We start from the raw sequence: 19711 nt of genomic DNA on the forward strand, positions 1-19711 counted from the left end.
AAGGAATAACAGATCTTAATGCAAAGGGCAACCCATTGAGAGATGGTACGTTTTTGCACGGCTCGACCTTCCTAGGAGCCCACATAGTCAACAAAGAGCTGATCGTCCACCCGGAAATGCTTTGTGCGATCCAGATAAAATGATGGCGCTCGTTTTAGATCTAGAGGTTTGAGTCTCTCCTCCTCCTTGGAAAGATACAGGGACGGGAACAAGGTGGGCAAAGTGATGGTCTGTCCTATGTGGAAAGAAGTAACCACTTTGGGAAGAAAAGAAGATCTAGTTGGAAGGACAACCTTGTCCGGATGGACAGCAAGGAAAGGAGGCGTAGAAGATAGAGCCTGAAGCTCACTCACCCTGCAAGCATTGATAGTAACCAGAAAAGCAGTCTTTAAAATCAACAGTCTGAGAAGACAATTATGTAATGGCTCGAAAGGAGCACACAAAAGATAAGTCAAGACCAGATTCAAGTCCCACTGGGGCATTTCGAAAGGAATAGGAGGAAAAAGGCGAGTATTGGCCTTAAGAAATATATTTACAATAGGGGACTTGAAAAGAGAAGGCTGATAAGGAAGGCGAAGATAGGCCGAAATGGTTGAAAGATACCCTTAAAGAGTCCCCAGAGCAGAGACCTGCTGGGCCAAGGACAGAAGGAAGAGGAGAAGCTCTGAAAGAGGGGCAGAAAGGGGATCCACAGCCTTTGCTGTGCACCATGCCAAAAACTTGTTCCATCTACAGGTAAACACTGTTTTGGTGGAAGAAAGCCTGGCTGCCAAGATAACGTTACAGACTTCGGAAGGAAGATTAAAAGCTGTCCACTGTCGCCGCTCAATCTTCAAGCAAGGAGGCAGAAGCTGGACAGGTTTGGGTAGAGGACCGTCCCCTGCTGCTGTGACAGAAGATCCTCCCTAAGAAGCAGTCTGATCGGAGTATCGATGGCCAGCTCGGGGATACCAGACTCTTTGATCCCAATCCGAAGCCACAAGAATGACTTGGTCCCGGTCACGCTTGATCTTCGTCAGCACTCTGGGCAAAAGTGGTATAGGCGGATAGGCGTATAGAAGACTGCAATTTCACTTGCGACAAAAAGCATCGCCGAACGAGTGCCACCTTGGAAATTCCAACATGCAGAACTGCTGACATTGCGCGTTCTCGTCTGTGGCAAACAGATCTAATCAAGGCTTTCCCCACTGCTGAAAAAGAACTTGCACCACCTCCAGGTGAAGACGCCATTTATGATCCATCATGCACCGGTGGCTGAGTTTGTGAGCCCTGACATTCAGAGAACCTGCCAGGTGTTGAACCACCAGGGACATGCCCTGATGGTCCAGCCTTGGCCAAAAGCAAAGAGCCTCCTGACATAAGCTCCACAACCCCCCCCCCGCCCTGTTTGTTACAGTACCACATGGCGGTGGTGTTGTCCGTGAACTCCTGCGCCACCCTACCTCTGACAGTAGGAAGGAATGCCTTCAGTGCAAGATGACTCGCCCGGAGCTCCAGAAGGTTGATGTGGAGCCCGGACTCGCCAGCGGCCTCTGATTTCCGCCTCTCCCATGTGGCCACCCTATCCCAGGAGTGACGCATCTGTCACTACTGTGAACTCTGGTGGGAGAGGTATCTGCCGTTGACCCAATCCTGGTTCGTTAGCCACCACTGCAATTAGTGCGCAGTGCCCACCGACATCTGGACGCAATCGGAAAGATTCCCCTGATGCTGCAACCACTGGAACTTCAGGTTCCACTACAGAGCCCACATATGCCACCTGGCATGATCCACCAGCAGGATGCAGGAGGCAATGAGGCTTAGCAGCCTTAGGGTCATTGTCACCAAAATGCGGGATAGAGGCTGAAACATCGGTACCATAGCCCAGATTAGCTGCTCGGGAGGAGAAGCCCAAACTGCGCTGTATCCAGAATTGCTCTAATGAACAGGAGGGAATCAGGTGTGACTTTGGCAAGTTGATAGTGAACCCCAGTGAGTGAAGGAAGTCCGCCGTAGTCTGAAGGTGGGAGACAACAGCCTGGGGCGAGCTCGCATTCAACAGCCAGTCGTCGAGATAGGGGAAGACTAGAACCACTGATCTGCGCAGATGACCTGCGACCACCGCCATCACTTTCGTGAACACCCGAGGGGCACTGGTAAGGCCAAAGGGGAGCAGGGTAAACTAAAATTGGTCGTGGCCTATCGTGAACTGTAAGTAATGCCTGTGGACCAGCTGGTCGGGAATGTGAAAATAAGCATCCTGCAAGTCCAACACAACCATCCAGTCTCCAGGGTCAAGGGCAGATGAGACCTGAGCTAATGTCAGCATTTTGAACTTCTCCTCCGGAGGAAGCGATTGACGTCCCTGAGATCCAAGCTAGGGCACAGGCCTTTGTCCTTCTTGGGTACCAGGAAGTAGTGGGAATAACAACCACAACCTACTTCTGGCACAGGGACTCGCTCAATAGCTCCCTTGGCCAAGAGAGCGTAACTTCCTGACAGAGAAGGCCAGGTGATCTTCTGGCACGCAATGGAGTGTTGGTGGCATGGAGGGAGTAGTAGTCTCAAAGGGGAGGGCGTAGCCCCTTCGGACTATCTGCAAAACCCACCTGTTCGACGTGATGTTGCGCGAATGGGGAAGGTGATTGCGGATCCTGCCGCCCACTGGCAACTGGTGACGCTGAAAGATCGGACTATGAAGGTTTGGAGTCTGATGCACAGGGGGCACTGGTGGACTGGCCTGCCCGCTGCCCCCCAGACCCAGGGCACTGGGTCCCACACCCCCGGCCGCGCAGAGGCTGAGTAGATTGCGCTGGCGTGTGACCCTGGGTGGAACATGGTGGTTGCACTCCTTCCGTAGCCACGAAAGTGGCGGAAGGTGGATTGAATGGGGCGAGAGGCGGCAGCGAGGCCCAAGATTCTGGCCGTAACCCTAGAGTCCTTGAAGTGCTCGAGCGCATTGTCAGCCTTGTCGCCAGAGAGGCGACGACCATCAAAGAGCATATCCAAAAGGGTTGATTGGACATCCCCGGAAAAGCCAGTGGACCACAGCCAGGTGAAGCGTCTCAAGGCTACTGACATACAATTCATTCTACCTAGCAAGTCGGCAGTATCCAGCCCACACCAAATAGCGAACTTTGCTGCATCTCTACCCTCTGTGATCGCACAGAAGAGTACAGTCTGAGCCTTCTTCTGGGGGCTGTGGCAACACTTGCGCAACCATGTCCCACACAGAGTGGGTGTAGCGGCCCAAGAGACATGCAATGTTCAGCGACTGCAGTCCTAAGCTGGCGGAAGAAAACATCTTCTTCCCAAGATGTTCCAGCTTCTTTGATTCCCTATCTGGGGGAGCAGTAGGGTATGCGCCTTTGGATGTTGAGGCTTGGACCACCAAACCCTCGGTGGTAGGGTGCAGAGAGAGGAAAATTGCTTTGCCCGGGGCCCAGCGGTGGCATCAGGCAATCATCCTATTCAGAGGAGCCCCTGTGCTGGGATTGGACCAAGTACCCAGAAGGATGTCTGTGAGGGCCTCATACAACAGCAGCAGGGGCTCTGAAGAGGCCGCTGCCGGCTGAAACACCTCAGTCAGGTGGTTAGTCCTGACTGCCACCGTAGGAAGCTCAAGGCACAAGGCCTCAGTTGCCCTACACAACACCACAGCTTGGGAGGCTCCGTCCTCCATGTCTACGGTAGGGGGAGAAAGCATACCAAGGTCTGGGGAGGTATCCAGATCACTGGCCTCACCCAACACCTCTCTCCATTCCGGCTCTTGCAGGTGTTCTGCTAGAGGGTCAACAGATGCCTCCCAGTCCTCCTCACCCTCCCCTGGCTGCGACTCAGGGCAAAAAGGAATGCCGGTGTAGAACAGTGGTACAAAAGTAGCCTCTGGCGCTGGTTTGGCATTGGTTGAAGCCAGGCCGGTTCCGTGTCTAAGTCGAGGGGGAGGCCGAGGTCGATGCCGTCCGGGGACACAACTGGCATAGGAGGTGGCGGAGGCGTCATCAGAGGAATCGGGGGAGGTGTTGTGAGATCAACCGGCGTCGATCCGGATCCAGGCCTGGATCCCTGGGGGCCCAGCGGTGCCGAGGCCTAGAGCCCCCAGCCGAGTCTGCGGGGCCGAAGGCGCGCCGGCAGAGTCGGGCTGCCCAAAGATAGATTGGAGGGCTTCGTAAAATGCACAAAGCTGGGCAGGGTATACTTCATCCCAGCAGGAGCGGAAGGACAACGCCCCTCCGCGTCCTTCGTCACATCAGCCAACGGATAGGTAGAAGGTGAAGAGCGACTGTGCTTCTTCGCCTTCTCTTTGTACTTCGACTTACCCGATGACATAGACTTCGAGGAGGAATAATGGTGGTGACTCTGCAACCTGGGTCCGTGACCGACATCAACTTGTGACAGGAGTCACAAGGCTTGAAGCCGGTCCGACAATGGGACATCCCTATGTACACCAGTAGTCGAACAACTCGAAAAAGATATTGACAAAAGTCGAAAAAGTGTTAGTTAAAAAGACTAAGGGGAATATTTTCAAGAACGTGTGATAATTATCGCAAAATTAGCTTAACACAACTTTTCACATCGCTGGAAAATAACGCTGTGTTAACGTTGTATTCTCAACACGGCGGTACCATGCGATATTTCCCAGATAACGCATCCAATGTCCACGATAAAGTCACCAAGATGGCGATAAAAATATAAAAACCAACGCGCAAATAGTTGCGATGTGCCCAACCGCGATAAAAAAATAATCAGCGATAATCTTCGCCAGGCCTGCACGTTAGGCGGGAAAAATCACTATAAAAGTAGGAAAAAACATACAAACAAAAGCCAAACAACAGCGAAGCACAATGGAGGTAGCCAGGGCAAGTACAGAGGACAACCAGAACCCCACAAGCCTCCCGGAGGACCAGCTTGGGATCTCGGGGTCAGGGAAGGGCAAGGACAAGGACAAGAGTAGGAAGAAGCAGTTCAGTCCGCAGGAAAACAGAATCCTGATAACGGAGGTGGTAGAACACCATCAACTACTGTTCATCACCTACACTGTGTCATTGGCAACAAAAAAAGGAATATGGCAGTCCATCGTGGACAAGATGAATGCAGTCAACGTGCTGAAGATGACAATGGAAGAGGTCAAGAGGCGCTGGAATGATGTGAAGCGCAAAACCAAGCAGAAACTCGCCAACAACCGGAAGGCAGCAATGCAAACTTGAGGTGGGAGTCCAGCGCCACAGGAGGAGCGGGACGAGATGGAGGAAATGTTATCCACAGTCATAAGTGGGCAGACGGTGACAGGAGTTGGGGGACCGGACACTGCTCAACATGAGCTGACACAACAGCACCAGGGTGAGTAACGACCAGGGACGGGGGAAATGGGCACAATGGCACACATGCACAATTAAGTAGAGCACATCTGCGGACAAACCATGCCCCAGACCCCCAACTCCCACCAAGAGACCAATGTACTCAAGTATGCAACATCTCAGCACTGTATAAGCATAGAAGTCAAAGGTACCCCGCATGAAAGGGAGAAGGGGCAGCAAAATCAGAGCTACAGGGGCGACTCTCCCAAAATGCAGCACACACACATAAAAAGCAGAGCACATCAACATTGACAACGATGTGGTACAAACCGCAACATGTCCACAACAGAACAGAGGACACAAATGGTGCAGCTTGTGTATAGAAACTGGCCAATCACATTTGGCATTGCAGGGAAATGTGAGTTGACAATGTACAAATACAAACACACATCCGTGATGTTGTTGAAATGACCACTGTCCCACATTAAATAGGCAGCTCCTCCCAAACAGTCACAATGTTCACTGTCATGCAGTCTGAATGTATACATGTACAATGCGTCAACATTCATGTGAACACAATGTTAAACTGCATCTCCCCTTCACATTGCAGAAGGAAATCCAACACCTCCTGTCGAGCAGGCCGAACCTCTCTTCTCTGATCACACCACACCTTCGACCCCGACACCCTCCAACAGCTTTTGGACAGCTTCCGCACGCCACCTCCAGAAACAGTGGCTACGGCTGCCTCCCAGGACCCCCACAAAGAACACATGGCCTTCCAATGCCATGTGTTGAGGTGCCAGGAGAAGCTGGCTGAACAGTTGCAGGTGGGGTTCAACCACTTGGCAGCCAAACTAGAAAGATTACGTGGGTGTCTTAGTCCCATCAGGGACCACTCCCTGTCCCTAACAGACATCCACAGTCCGCTCCATGCTCTCCAATGAACCATGGCTGACATCGCCTGAGTCCTGACTCTGAGACAAGAACAATTGTCTAGTCAGAGTGGCTCCAGCGATCTCACCTGGGAGTTGGGACACATGCGGAGGATCGCGAAAAACATGGAGCGGACTCAGGTGGAAAGAGCGGCTGCCACGACTGCACACCAGAGAGAGGTAGCTGGGTTCCTTAATGCCCTAATGACCCTCCTCATGGCATTGCTGCCACAACGCCTGGCGCTGATGCATGCTGCTGCTACGACTCCATCCACATCTCCGCCCCTGAAGTGTCAATGCCACACAGTGCGGCAGACATTCCACCTCCGGCCCCTGAGGTATCACTGCCACACAGTGCTGGAGACAGAACACCACCCACATGTGAGGCACATGAAACAGCAGAGGACGAAGATACGGATGAATCTGCCTTTGTGGTAAGAAGGACGCAGTGGTATTCATCTCCTCCATTAGGCCGGTTTCAGCTTGGTTCTGCCCTCTGCATCATCACCGTCCACTGTCCCCCGATACACTCTTTGACATTCACCTTGGACCTCAACATGGACTGCCATATTCGGTTTGATCACCAATGACACAGCGTTCAGACTGCGGACTGTACTCTTCCTCTTTCGATTAACTTGTCATTCCCTAATGGACTCTGGCTGGCCCTCCACAGGCCAACAATGTAAAGTGGGGTTGGCATGGCCCTGTACTTCTCCAGCTACAACACTCCCTGAATGTGCATTAAACATTCATATTCACACAGATGTGTCATGTCTATGATCTTTCAAGTGTGGAAGTATGGATGAATGTAGGGTCAGTAATTCCCCCTTACGTCCATGTTGCTCATGTTGTGGGACTTGGGTCACAGGGTGACACTGCCGATTGCGGTCCGGGAGGTGGCGACACTACACCAGGGACACGCGCATTAGTTACTTCCTTGTCCAGCCCAGGACGGAACCACGCCCAGAGCCCCGGGGTCATTGTTCACACCCTTACGCTGGACTGGGATACGCCAGGCCAGCCCACTCCACTTAGGCTCACGGGGGGAAACAACGCTACATGTCCCAGGTCTTCCCTGTTGTGATCTGCTGATCACAGGTCTAGTTGTCAGCATGCCGCTCCCTCACGGCTGGTTTACACTCACACCACACCCATTCAGCACACGCATCACAGGCATGTGACCCTGCCAAAAAAAAGGGCCTGGCTCACGTGCTGGATGCTGGATGCCATTTCCACTCTCTATCTGGGTGTATCCGTGTTGTCATTATTTATATATGAGGGCCTAGGGTCCTGCCACATCACACTCCCCACTGCTGGAGGTAACATGATGGCGTCCGCGCCACGAGACTCAATCATAAATTGTCCATGACTTGCGGTGCACAGACTTGGTGGCACCGGATACACTGCGGCAGGCACAGGCACAACGCCACGGGACGGTGACTTTCAGTGCACTGAGGTTTGGGCACCTACAGAGCTGAGGGGGTGTGCAGCCTGCGATGATGCCATGTGCACTGATATGATCATTGCGATATCAAGACCCAGAATCAAGTGTGTGACCTGGTGGCCCGCGGTGCGGGGCTGCATGATGTGGAGGCTGCCGGGGTCGCAGCCCCGGGCTTGGAACTTGCACCAGCACGTGGTGGGCCCTCTTTGAGACACGACGGTGGCGGAAGGTGAGCAGTGAGGCCTGATTGCGCAGGAGCGGGCAATCACCGCTGGACGGCGGGAGTGGCTGGGGTGCAGCAGCCTGTGTGCGCAGGGGCAGGCAAGCGATGATGTTGTGTGCAACTGTATAGACTCTGCCATTCATGACTCTGGACTCTATTTCAGATAAGGGACCTGGTGGACTGCAGTGAATACCGTCGCGTGTTTGGAGGGGAAACATCCTTTACAACGCGGTGTTTACACCGCGGGCCTTTACGACGCAGCCATCACAACGCAAGTTGTTACTACAACTTGCGCTGGATGGCGCTCTTGCTCAAGGAATAGTTTAATTTTCTATTCCAACACCTTCCCTACTGTTACGTGGCTGCCGTTGGAATAGAAAATTAAAATAATCCACAATCCAGCGCCCTCCAACGCAAGTCGTTGTAACGACTTGCGTTGTGATAACTGCGTTGTAATGGTAGCACGGTGTAAACACTGCGTCGTAATGACATACATCCGTTTGGAGACACACCAGTGGAAGCAAGTGAGCAGTGAGATCTGGGTCTGCAGTGTTGGCACTCTCCCTCTCTCCCTCCCTCTCTTTCTCTCTCTCTCTATATCTCTCTCTCTTTCGCTCTCTCTCTCTCTCTGTCCTTTGATGAGCGCATGACACACCTTCTTAACTGGAATTTTATCTTTCAGGCTGTGCCTTACAGATTGTCCTTAGAAGACCCGCCATGACTCTTCAAAATAGTAGTTTTGTGTTCTAAATAAAACAAATTGTTTGGAAATTCTGAGATGAATGGATGATTCTCCTTTTTATGACCACACATGTATATTAAGTGTTGTGATTGTGCGACATCAGGCGAATTGTTTTGTTCATGATTTTGTAAAGTTGATGTAACATATCTTTGTCCGGGGGAAGAGGGTGGTGGGGTCCTGGGGGTGGTGGGCGTTGTGGCCCTCTTAGTTGTCCGAGCTGCATGATCAGTGGCTTCATGGCATCTGTTGTTCTTCAGGTGTGGCTCTGGGCAGGTCAGAGCAGGTGTTGAATTCCTGCTGCTAACGTGCCTTATTGCCTGTTTTTTGATCTTATCGCCGATCTGGCTGGTCGTTGTGCATGTTGCGAAGTGGTTTTTTTTTTGCGGCTTTTTGCACGGGAATGCCTACTCTGCATATCATTAGCGATATTTGGCGGTGTCATCTGTGGCGATGTTTTTTTCGGCTACTATTGCAAGTAAACTGGGTGAGTCGGCTGTTAGCACCAGCTTGTGAATGGGGCGATACATTTATCGTGACTTTGGCTGCGATAAAGTGCCGCTAACTCTGCGATAAATCCGTGAGAATATGCCCCTAAGGGTACTGTGCTCTCCAGATCTGGGCTGGCTGGTGCGGAAAAAGAAAGAACTGAGGTCAGCACACAGGGAATGTGTTTAAGTAGGTACAGCGAAGTCATCCCGGCGATGCCGACAACGAATGCGGAGTCGACCGACACACAGGGGTACTGCTGAGAGAAAATTTTCTGGATCCAGTCTGACGCCAGGGGGTTATTCTTTAACTAATAGTCTCTTTCAGATGTATTTGCCAGTGTATTTATTGACCCTACAAACAGTTTTTCTGAGTTCCATTATTTCAGCTTCGAGAGTTCTGGGTAATCTGATTGTGCACACTCATTGTTCATTCTTGCTTAAAGTGATTTCTCCCTCCACAGGCCAACAATGTAAAGTGGGGTTGGCATGGCCCTGTACTGCTCCAGCTACAACACTCCCTGAATGTGCATTAAACATTCATATTCACACAGATGTGTCATGTCTATGATCTTTCAAGTGTGAAGGTATGGATGAATGTAGGGTCAGTAATTCCCCCTTACGTCCATATTGCTCATGTTGTGGGACTTGGGTCACAGGGTGACACTGCCGATTGCGGTCCGGGAGGTGGCGACACTACACCAGGGACACACGCATTAGTTACTTCCTTGTCCAGCCCAGGACGGAACCACGCCCAGAGCCCCGGGGTCATTGTTCACACCCTTACGCTGGACTGGGATACGCCAGGCCAGCCCACTCCACTTACGCTCACGGGGGGAAACAACGCTACATGTCCCAGGTCTTCCCTGTTGTGATCTGCTGATCACAGGTCTAGTTGTCAGCATGCAGCAGCCGCTCCCTCACGGCTGGTTTACACTCACACCACACCCATTCAGCACACGCATCACAGGCATGTGACTCTGCCAAAAAAAGGGCCTGGCTCACGTGCTGGATGCCATTTCCACTCTCTATCTGGGTGTATCCGTGTTGTCATTATTTATATATGAGGGCCTAGGGTCCTGCCACATCACATTCCCCACTGCCGGAGGTAACATGATGGCGTCCGCGCCACGAGACTCAATCATAAATTGTCCATGACTTGCGGTGCACAGACTTGGTGGCACCGGATACACTGCGGCAGGCACAGGCACAACGCCACGGGACGGTGACTTTCAGTGCACTGAGGTTTGGGCACCTAAAGAGCTGAGGGGGTGTGCAGCCTGCGATGATGCCATGTGCACTGATATGATCATTGCGATATCAAGACCCAGAATCAAGTGGGTGACCTGGTGGCCCGCGGTGCGGGGCTGCATGATGTGGAGGCTGCCGGGGTCGCAGCCCCGGGCTTGGAACTTGCACCAGCACGTGCTGGGCCCTCATGGAGACACGACGGTGGCGGAAGGTGAGCAGTGAGGCCTGATTGCGCAGGAGCGGGCAATCACCGCTGGACGGCGGGAGTGGCTGGGGTGCAGCAGCCTATGTGCGCAGGGGCAGGCAAGCGATGATGTTGTGTGCAACTGTATGGACTCTGCCATTCATGACTCTAGACTCTATTTCAGATAAGGGACCTGGTGGACTGCAGTGAATACCGTCGCGTGTTTGGAGGGGAAACATCCTTTACAACGCGGTGTTTACACCGCGGGCCTTTACGACGCAGCCATCACAACGCAAGTCGTTACTACAACTTGCGCTGGATGGCGCTCTTGCTCAAGGAATAGTTTAATTTTCTATTCCAACACCTTCCCTACTATTACGTGGGCTGCCGTTGGAATAGAAAATTAAAATAATCCACAATCCAGCGCCCTCCAACGCAAGTCGTTGTAACGACTTGCGTTGTGATAACTGCCTTGTAATGGTAGCACGGTGTAAACACCGCGTCGTAATGACATACATCCGTTTGGAGACACACCAGTGGAAGCAAGTGAGCAGTGAGATCTGGGTCTGCAGTGTTGGCACTCTCCCTCTCTCTCTTTCTCTCTCTCTCTATATATCTCTCTCTCTTTCGCTCTCTCTCTGTCCTTTGATGAGCGCATGACACACCTTCTTAACTGGAATTTTATCTTTCAGGCTGTGCCTTACAGATTGTCCTTAGAAGACCCGCCATGACTCTTCAAAATAGTAGTTTTGTGTTCTAAATAAAACAAATTGTTTGGAAATTCTGAGATGAATGGATGATTCTCCTTTTTATGACCACACATGTATATTAAGTGTTGTGATTGTGCGACATCAGGCGAATTGTTTTGTTCATGATTTTGTAAAGTTGATGTAACATATCTTTCTCCGGGGGAAGAGGGTGGTGGGGTCCTGGGGGTGGTGGGCGTTGTGGCCCTCTTAGTTGTCCGAGCTGCATGATCAGTGGCTTCATGGCATCTGTTGTTCTTCAGGTGTGGCTCTGGGCAGGTCAGAGCAGGTGTTGAATTCCTGCTGCTAACGTGCCTTATTGCCTGTTTTTTGATCTTATCGCCGATCTGGCTGGTCGTTGTGCATGTTGCGAAGTGGGGTTTTTTTTGCGGCTTTTTGCACGGGAATGCCTACTCTGCATATCATTAGCGATATTTGGCGGTGTCACCTGTGGCGATGTTTTTTTCGGCTACTATTGCAAGTAAACTGGGTGAGTCGGCTGTTAGCACCAGCTTGTGAATGGGGCGATACATTTATCGTGGCTTTGGCTGCGATAAAGTGCCGCTAACTCTGCGATAAGTCCGTGAGAATATGCCCCTAAGGGTACTGTGCTCTCCAGATCTGGGCTGGCTGGTGCGGAAAAAGAAAGAACTGAGGTCAGCACACAGGGAATGTGTTTAAGTAGGTACAGCGAAGTCATCCCGGCGATGCCGACAACGAATGCGGAGTCGACCGACACACAGGGGTACTGCTGAGAGAAAATTTTCTGGATCCAGTCTGACGCCAGGGGGTTATTCTTTAACTAATAGTCTCTTTCAGATGTATTTGCCAGTGTATTTATTGACCCTACAAACAGTTTTTCTGAGTTCCATTATTTCAGCTTCGAGAGTTCTGGGTAATCTGATTGTGCACACTCATTGTTCATTCTTGCTTAAAGTGATTTCTCCCTCCACAGGCCAACAATGTAAAGTGGGGTTGGCATGGCCCTGTACTGCTCCAGCTACAACACTCCCTGAATGTGCATTAAACATTCATATTCACACAGATGTGTCATGTCTATGATCTTTCAAGTGTGGAAGTATGGATGAATGTAGGGTCAGTAATTCCCCCTTACGTCCATATTGCTCATGTTGTGGGACTTGGGTCACAGGGTGACACTGCCGATTGCGGTCCGGGAGGTGGCGACACTACACCAGGGACACACGCATTAGTTACTTCCTTGTCCAGCCCAGGACGGAACCACGCCCAGAGCCCCGGGGTCATTGTTCACACCCTTACACTGGACTGGGATACGCCAGGCCAGCCCACTCCACTTACGCTCACGGGGGGAAACAACGCTACATGTCCCAGGTCTTCCCTGTTGTGATCTGCTGATCACAGGTCTAGTTGTCAGCATGCAGCAGCCGCTCCCTCACGGCTGGTTTACACTCACACCACACCCATTCAGCACACGCATCACAGGCATGTGACTCTGCCAAAAAAAGGGCCTGGCTCACGTGCTGGATGCCATTTCCACTCTCTATCTGGGTGTATCCGTGTTGTCATTATTTATATATGAGGGCCTAGGGTCCTGCCACATCACATTCCCCACTGCCGGAGGTAACATGATGGCATCCGCGCCACGAGACTCAATCATAAATTGTCCATGACTTGCGGTGCACAGACTTGGTGGCACCGGATACACTGCGGCAGGCACAGGCACAACGCCACGGGACGGTGACTTTCAGTGCACTGAGGTTTGGGCACCTAAAGAGCTGAGGGGGTGTGCAGCCTGCGATGATGCCATGTGCACTGATATGATCATTGCGATATCAAGACCCAGAATCAAGTGTGTGACCTGGTGGCCCGCGGTGCGGGGCTGCATGATGTGGAGGCTGCCGGGGTCGCAGCCCCGGGCTTGGAACTTGCACCAGCACGTGCTGGGCCCTCTTGGAGACACGACGGTGGCGGAAGGTGAGCAGTGAGGCCTGATTGCGCAGGAGCGGGCAATCACCGCTGGACGGCGGGAGTGGCTGGGGTGCAGCAGCCTATGTGCGCAGGGGCAGGCAAGCGATGATGTTGTGTGCAAATGTATGGACTCTGCCATTCATGACTCTAGACTCTATTTCAGATAAGGGACCTGGTGGACTGCAGTGAATACCGTCGCGTGTTTGGAGGGGAAACATCCTTTACAACGCGGTGTTTACACCGCGGGCCTTTACGACGCAGCCATCACAACGCAAGTCGTTACTACAACTTGCGCTGGATGGCGCTCTTGCTCAAGGAATAGTTTAATTTTCTATTCCAACACCTTCCCTACTGTTACGTGGGCTGCCGTTGGAATAGAAAATTAAAATAATCCACAATCCAGCGCACTCCAACGCAAGTCGTTGTAACGACTTGCGTTGTGATAACTGCCTTGTAATGGTAGCACGGTGTAAACACCGCGTCGTAATGACATACATCCGTTTGGAGACACACCAGTGGAAGCAAGTGAGCAGTGAGATCTGGGTCTGCAGTGTTGGCACTCTCCCTCTCTCTCTCTATATATATCTCTCTCTCTTTCGCTCTCTCTCTGTCCTTTGATGAGCGCATGACACACCTTCTTAACTGGAATTTTATCTTTCAGGCTGTGCCTTACAGATTGTCCTTAGAAGACCCGCCATGACTCTTCAAAATAGTAGTTTTGTGTTCTAAATAAAACAAATTGTTTGGAAATTCTGAGATGAATGGATGATTCTCCTTTTTATGACCACACATGTATATTAAGTGTTGTGATTGTGCGACATCAGGCGAATTGTTTTGTTCATGATTTTGTAAAGTTGATGTAACATATCTTTGTCCGGGGGAAGAGGGTGGTGGGGTCCTGGGGGTGGTGGGCGTTGTGGCCCTCTTAGTTGTCCGAGCTGCATGATCAGTGGCTTCATGGCATCTGTTGTTCTTCAGGTGTGGCTCTGGGCAGGTCAGAGCAGGTGTTGAATTCCTGCTGCTAACGTGCCTTATTGCCTGTTTTTTGATCTTATCGCCGATCTGGCTGGTCGTTGTGCATGTTGCGAAGTGGTTTTTTTTTTTGCGGCTTTTTGCACGGGAATGCCTACTCTGCATATCATTAGCGATATTTGGCGGTGTCATCTGTGGCGATGTTTTTTGCGGCTACTATTGCAAGTAAACTGGGTGAGTCGGCTGTTAGCACCAGCTTGTGAATGGGGCGATACATTTATCGTGGCTTTGGCTGCGATAAAGTGCCGCTAACTCTGCGATAAGTCCGTGAGAATATGCCCCTAAGGGTACTGTGCTCTCCAGATCTGGGATGGCTGGTGCGGAAAAAGAAAGAACTGAGGTCAGCACACAGGGAATGTGTTTAAGTAGGTACAGCGAAGTCATCCCGGCGATGCCGACAACGAATGCGGAGTCGACCGACACACAGGGGTACTGCTGAGAGAAAATTTTCTGGATCCAGTCTGACGCCAGGGGGTTATTCTTTAACTAATAGTCTCTTTCAGATGTATTTGCCAGTGTATTTATTGACCCTACAAACAGTTTTTCTGAGTTCCATTATTTCAGCTTCGAGAGTTCTGGGTAATCTGATTGTGCACACTCATTGTTCATTCTTGCTTAAAGTGATTTCTCCCTCCACAGGCCAACAATGTAAAGTGGGGTTGGCATGGCCCTGTACTGCTCCAGCTACAACACTCCCTGAATGTGCATTAAACATTCATATTCACACAGATGTGTCATGTCTATGATCTTTCAAGTGTGGAAGTATGGATGAATGTAGGGTCAGTAATTCCCCCTTACGTCCATATTGCTCATGTTGTGGGACTTGGGTCACAGGGTGACACTGCCGATTGCGGTCCGGGAGGTGGCGACACTACACCAGGGACACACGCATTAGTTACTTCCTTGTCCAGCCCAGGACGGAACCACGCCCAGAGCCCCGGGGTCATTGTTCACACCCTTACGCTGGACTGGGATACGCCAGGCCAGCCCACTCCACTTACGCTCACGGGGGGAAACAACGCTACATGTCCCAGGTCTTCCCTGTTGTGATCTGCTGATCACAGGTCTAGTTGTCAGCATGCAGCAGCCGCTCCCTCACGGCTGGTTTACACTCACACCACACCCATTCAGCACACGCATCACAGGCATGTGACTCTGCCAAAAAAAGGGCCTGGCTCACGTGCTGGATGCCATTTCCACTCTCTATCTGGGTGTATCCGTGTTGTCATTATTTATATATGAGGGCCTAGGGTCCTGCCACATCACATTCCCCACTGCCGGAGGTAACATGATGGCATCCGCGCCACGAGACTCAATCATAAATTGTCCATGACTTGCGGTGCACAGACTTGGTGGCACCGGATACACTGCGGCAGGCACAGGCACAACGCCACGGGACGGTGACTTTCAGTGCACTGAGGTTTGGGCACCTAAAGAGCTGAGGGGGTGTGCAGCCTGCGATGATGCCATGTGCACTGATATGATCATTGCGATATCAAGACCCAGAATCAAGTGTGTGACCTGGTGGCCCGCGGTGCGGGGCTGCATGATGTGGAGGCTGCCGGGGTCGCAGCCCCGGGCTTGGAACTTGCACCAGCACGTGCTGGGCCCTCTTGGAGACACGACGGTGGCGGAAGGTGAGCAGTGAGGCCTGATTGCGCAGGAGCGGGCAATCACCGCTGGACGGCGGGAGTGGCTGGGGTGCAGCAGCCTATGTGCGCAGGGGCAGGCAAGCGATGATGTTGTGTGCAACTGTATGGACTCTGCCATTCATGACTCTAGACTCTATTTCAGATAAGGGACCTGGTGGACTGCAGTGAATACCGTCGCGTGTTTGGAGGGGAAACATCCTTTACAACGCGGTGTTTACACCGCGGGCCTTTACGACGCAGCCATCACAACGCAAGTCGTTACTACAACTTGCGCTGGATGGCGCTCTTGCTCAAGGAATAGTTTAATTTTCTATTCCAACACCTTCCCTACTGTTACGTGGGCTGCCGTTGGAATAGAAAATTAAAATAATCCACAATCCAGCGCACTCCAACGCAAGTCGTTGTAACGACTTGCGTTGTGATAACTGCCTTGTAATGGTAGCACGGTGTAAACACCGCGTCGTAATGACATACATCCGTTTGGAGACACACCAGTGGAAGCAAGTGAGCAGTGAGATCTGGGTCTGCAGTGTTGGCACTCTCCCTCTCTCTCTTTCTCTCTCTCTCTATATATCTCTCTCTCTTTCGCTCTCTCTCTGTCCTTTGATGAGCGCATGACACACCTTCTTAACTGGAATTTTATCTTTCAGGCTGTGCCTTACAGATTGTCCTTAGAAGACCCGCCATGACTCTTCAAAATAGTAGTTTTGTGTTCTAAATAAAACAAATTGTTTGGAAATTCTGAGATGAATGGATGATTCTCCTTTTTATGACCACACATGTATATTAAGTGTTGTGATTGTGCGACATCAGGCGAATTGTTTTGTTCATGATTTTGTAAAGTTGATGTAACATATCTTTGTCCGGGGGAAGAGGGTGGTGGGGTCCTGGGGGTGGTGGGCGTTGTGGCCCTCTTAGTTGTCCGAGCTGCATGATCAGTGGCTTCATGGCATCTGTTGTTCTTCAGGTGTGGCTCTGGGCAGGTCAGAGCAGGTGTTGAATTCCTGCTGCTAACGTGCCTTATTGCCTGTTTTTTGATCTTATCGCCGATCTGGCTGGTCGTTGTGCATGTTGCGAAGTGGGGTTTTTTTTTGCGGCTTTTTGCACGGGAATGCCTACTCTGCATATCATTAGCGATATTTGGCGGTGTCATCTGTGGCGATGTTTTTTGCGGCTACTATTGCAAGTAAACTGGGTGAGTCGGCTGTTAGCACCAGCTTGTGAATGGGGCGATACATTTATCGTGACTTTGGCTGCGATAAAGTGCCGCTAACTCTGCGATAAGTCCGTGAGAATATGCCCCTAAGGGTACTGTGCTCTCCAGATCTGGGCTGGCTGGTGCGGAAAAAGAAAGAACTGAGGTCAGCACCCAGGGAATGTGTTTAAGTAGGTACAGCGAAGTCATCCCGGCGATGCCGACAACGAATGCGGAGTCGACCGACACACAGGGGTACTGCTGAGAGAAAATTTTCTGGATCCAGTCTGACGCCTGGGGGTTATTCTTTAACTAATAGTCTCTTTCAGATGTATTTGTCAGTGTATTTATTGACCCAACAAACAGTTTTTCTGAGTGCCATTATTTCAGCTTCGAGAGTTCTGGGTAATCTGGTTGTGCACACTCATTGTTCATTCTTGCTTAAAGTGATTTCTCCCTCCCACTATGGTTGGACTATTTACATTACGGACATTATTCCCACCGAAACCTTCTTACATTCTTTCTGGGATGAGAAGAGGTTGCATGGCTTAGATCTCAAGTGTGCCATTAGTTTTTACATCAACAGGGCAAGGGAGGTGTGTGTGGATAGTGAATTTTTTGTTGGCTTTGTAAGACTTTAAAATGGGAAAGCCGGTTCAAATGCACACAGTAGCCTGCTGGATTTTCCTTTGTTTTTAGCTTTGCTATGAGTATGCAAAGAAAGAGCTCCCAGAAAGTATCAGGCCTCATTCTACTAGGGCACATCTACCTCAACCTGGTTTAAGGGGTGCGAATGGTGAACCCTTGTTGTGTAGCACCCTGCATGTCCGCTCATACGTTCATGAAACATTACTGTTTGTATCCCTAGGCTAAAGGGTGTGCACGCTCTGCCAGGGTAATGTTTCATGATTTTTTTTTAGGGTCTAACCCTACTGCTCTCAGTCTCTCCTCCTGTAAGGTTAACGTTTGGGGTTTCATTCAAATTATTTGTAAATAGCAGAAGATTACCTAACTTACCTCAAGCTAAGGCGCGTTCTGATGGATCTCTAACAATCTGTCCACCTTACTCTCCTGAGGGGTAGAGTTAACCTGCCCTGGATAATAAGCTTCCTGGTTCACTGTTCATTAGGATTTGCCTTGGCTCTTAGACCACTGTTCTTTCTTTTCTTTCTGTTGGATTTCTATTTTTCAGTCAACAGACCAGCAAACTTTTGCCGTGTGAGAAAGGGGTGGGGCTGAAGAGTGAGCCTGGCCATGGGCCGAGCATACTCATGAAGAAGGGGACCCCCGACGTTGAATGTAGGTAGAGAAGCAGGGGAGAAATGCAGCCAAAATACACAAACAGAATACTCTACCTATGTTATTAAGATATGCTATAAGTCATCTATTAATTAACCACTCCGGCTAGACCAAAAAGACCATGTTCTTCACAACAGACAAGTAGTATTAAACATTATTACATAGGTAGAGTATTCTGTTTGTGTATTTTGGCTGCATGGGCCGAGCATAGCCCAGGGCACTTTAAATTCACCATCCCCTCGCTTCAGCGTCAAAAAAGGTTCTGAGGTTGTCGATGAAGTCCTAAGGAAGTTTTGCACCTCCTAATGGGCATGGTTCAGTTCTGTAAAACTTTATTCAGTCTATTGCAACCATCAAAGTATTCATATAAACAACACAGGGCATGGGCTGTGCAGAGCATTGGCACAATTAGCTGGAACCCAGCTATCTGTGGGGGTTTCCAGCTAACTGTGTGCACACCCTGTGATATTAGCTCCTCACCGGGTTACCGTGTGAAGAGAGCCGATATCTTGTGACACAAGTGGTATTGTGTTAGGTGGAAGGTCTGAGTCTACCTCAGAGGGCCATGGAAACAGACTAAGGGGCACATGCATCAAGCGATTTTGGAGTCGCGCACGGTGCGAATCGCAAAATTCGGCCGTTTGCGATTCCAAAATCACTTTTTGGGATGCATTAAACACATTTTTAGAAATCACATTTTTTGCGATTTCTAAAAATGCGATTGCATTTAAGGAATCGCATTTTTGCGATTCCTTAATTGCAATGCATGAATGTTTAAAAAAATGCGAATTCGCAAATAGGAGGAGCAAATTAACACGAGGTTGACCCTCGTGTTAATTTGCAAAATCTTTCAAAAATGCCCAAAAATGCATTTTTGAAAGTGTCATGTGACACTTAAAAAAACATTCAAGGGTGCAGGGGGGGGGGTCCTTTGGACCCCCCTCAGCCCCCCTTGAAATGCATTAACAAATTGTGATTGGCAAAATGAAAATCGCAAAATGTTAATGCCTTCCAGTTAATTCCTATGGGCCTTTTGGCCCATAGGAATCAATGGGAAGGTTTTCCTTAATTGCGATTCGCAAAATGTGAATCGCAATTAAGGAAAATTAAGAAACCGCAAAAATATTTGCGAATTTTTCATGCATTGCCGTTTGCGATTTCTAAATTGCGATTCCTTAATTTTCGCAATTTAGGATTCGCAAACGGGTGCAATGATGCATGTACCTGTAAGGAACTTATGTCGGCACGGAGGGTGGTACAGACTTGCTGTGTTGTCACAACCAGCAGAGGTGTACAGCCACAT

Source organism: Lissotriton helveticus, chromosome 8 (assembly GCF_964261635.1).
Source record: "Lissotriton helveticus chromosome 8, aLisHel1.1, whole genome shotgun sequence".
In the NCBI taxonomy this organism is placed as follows: domain Eukaryota; kingdom Metazoa; phylum Chordata; class Amphibia; order Caudata; family Salamandridae; genus Lissotriton; species Lissotriton helveticus.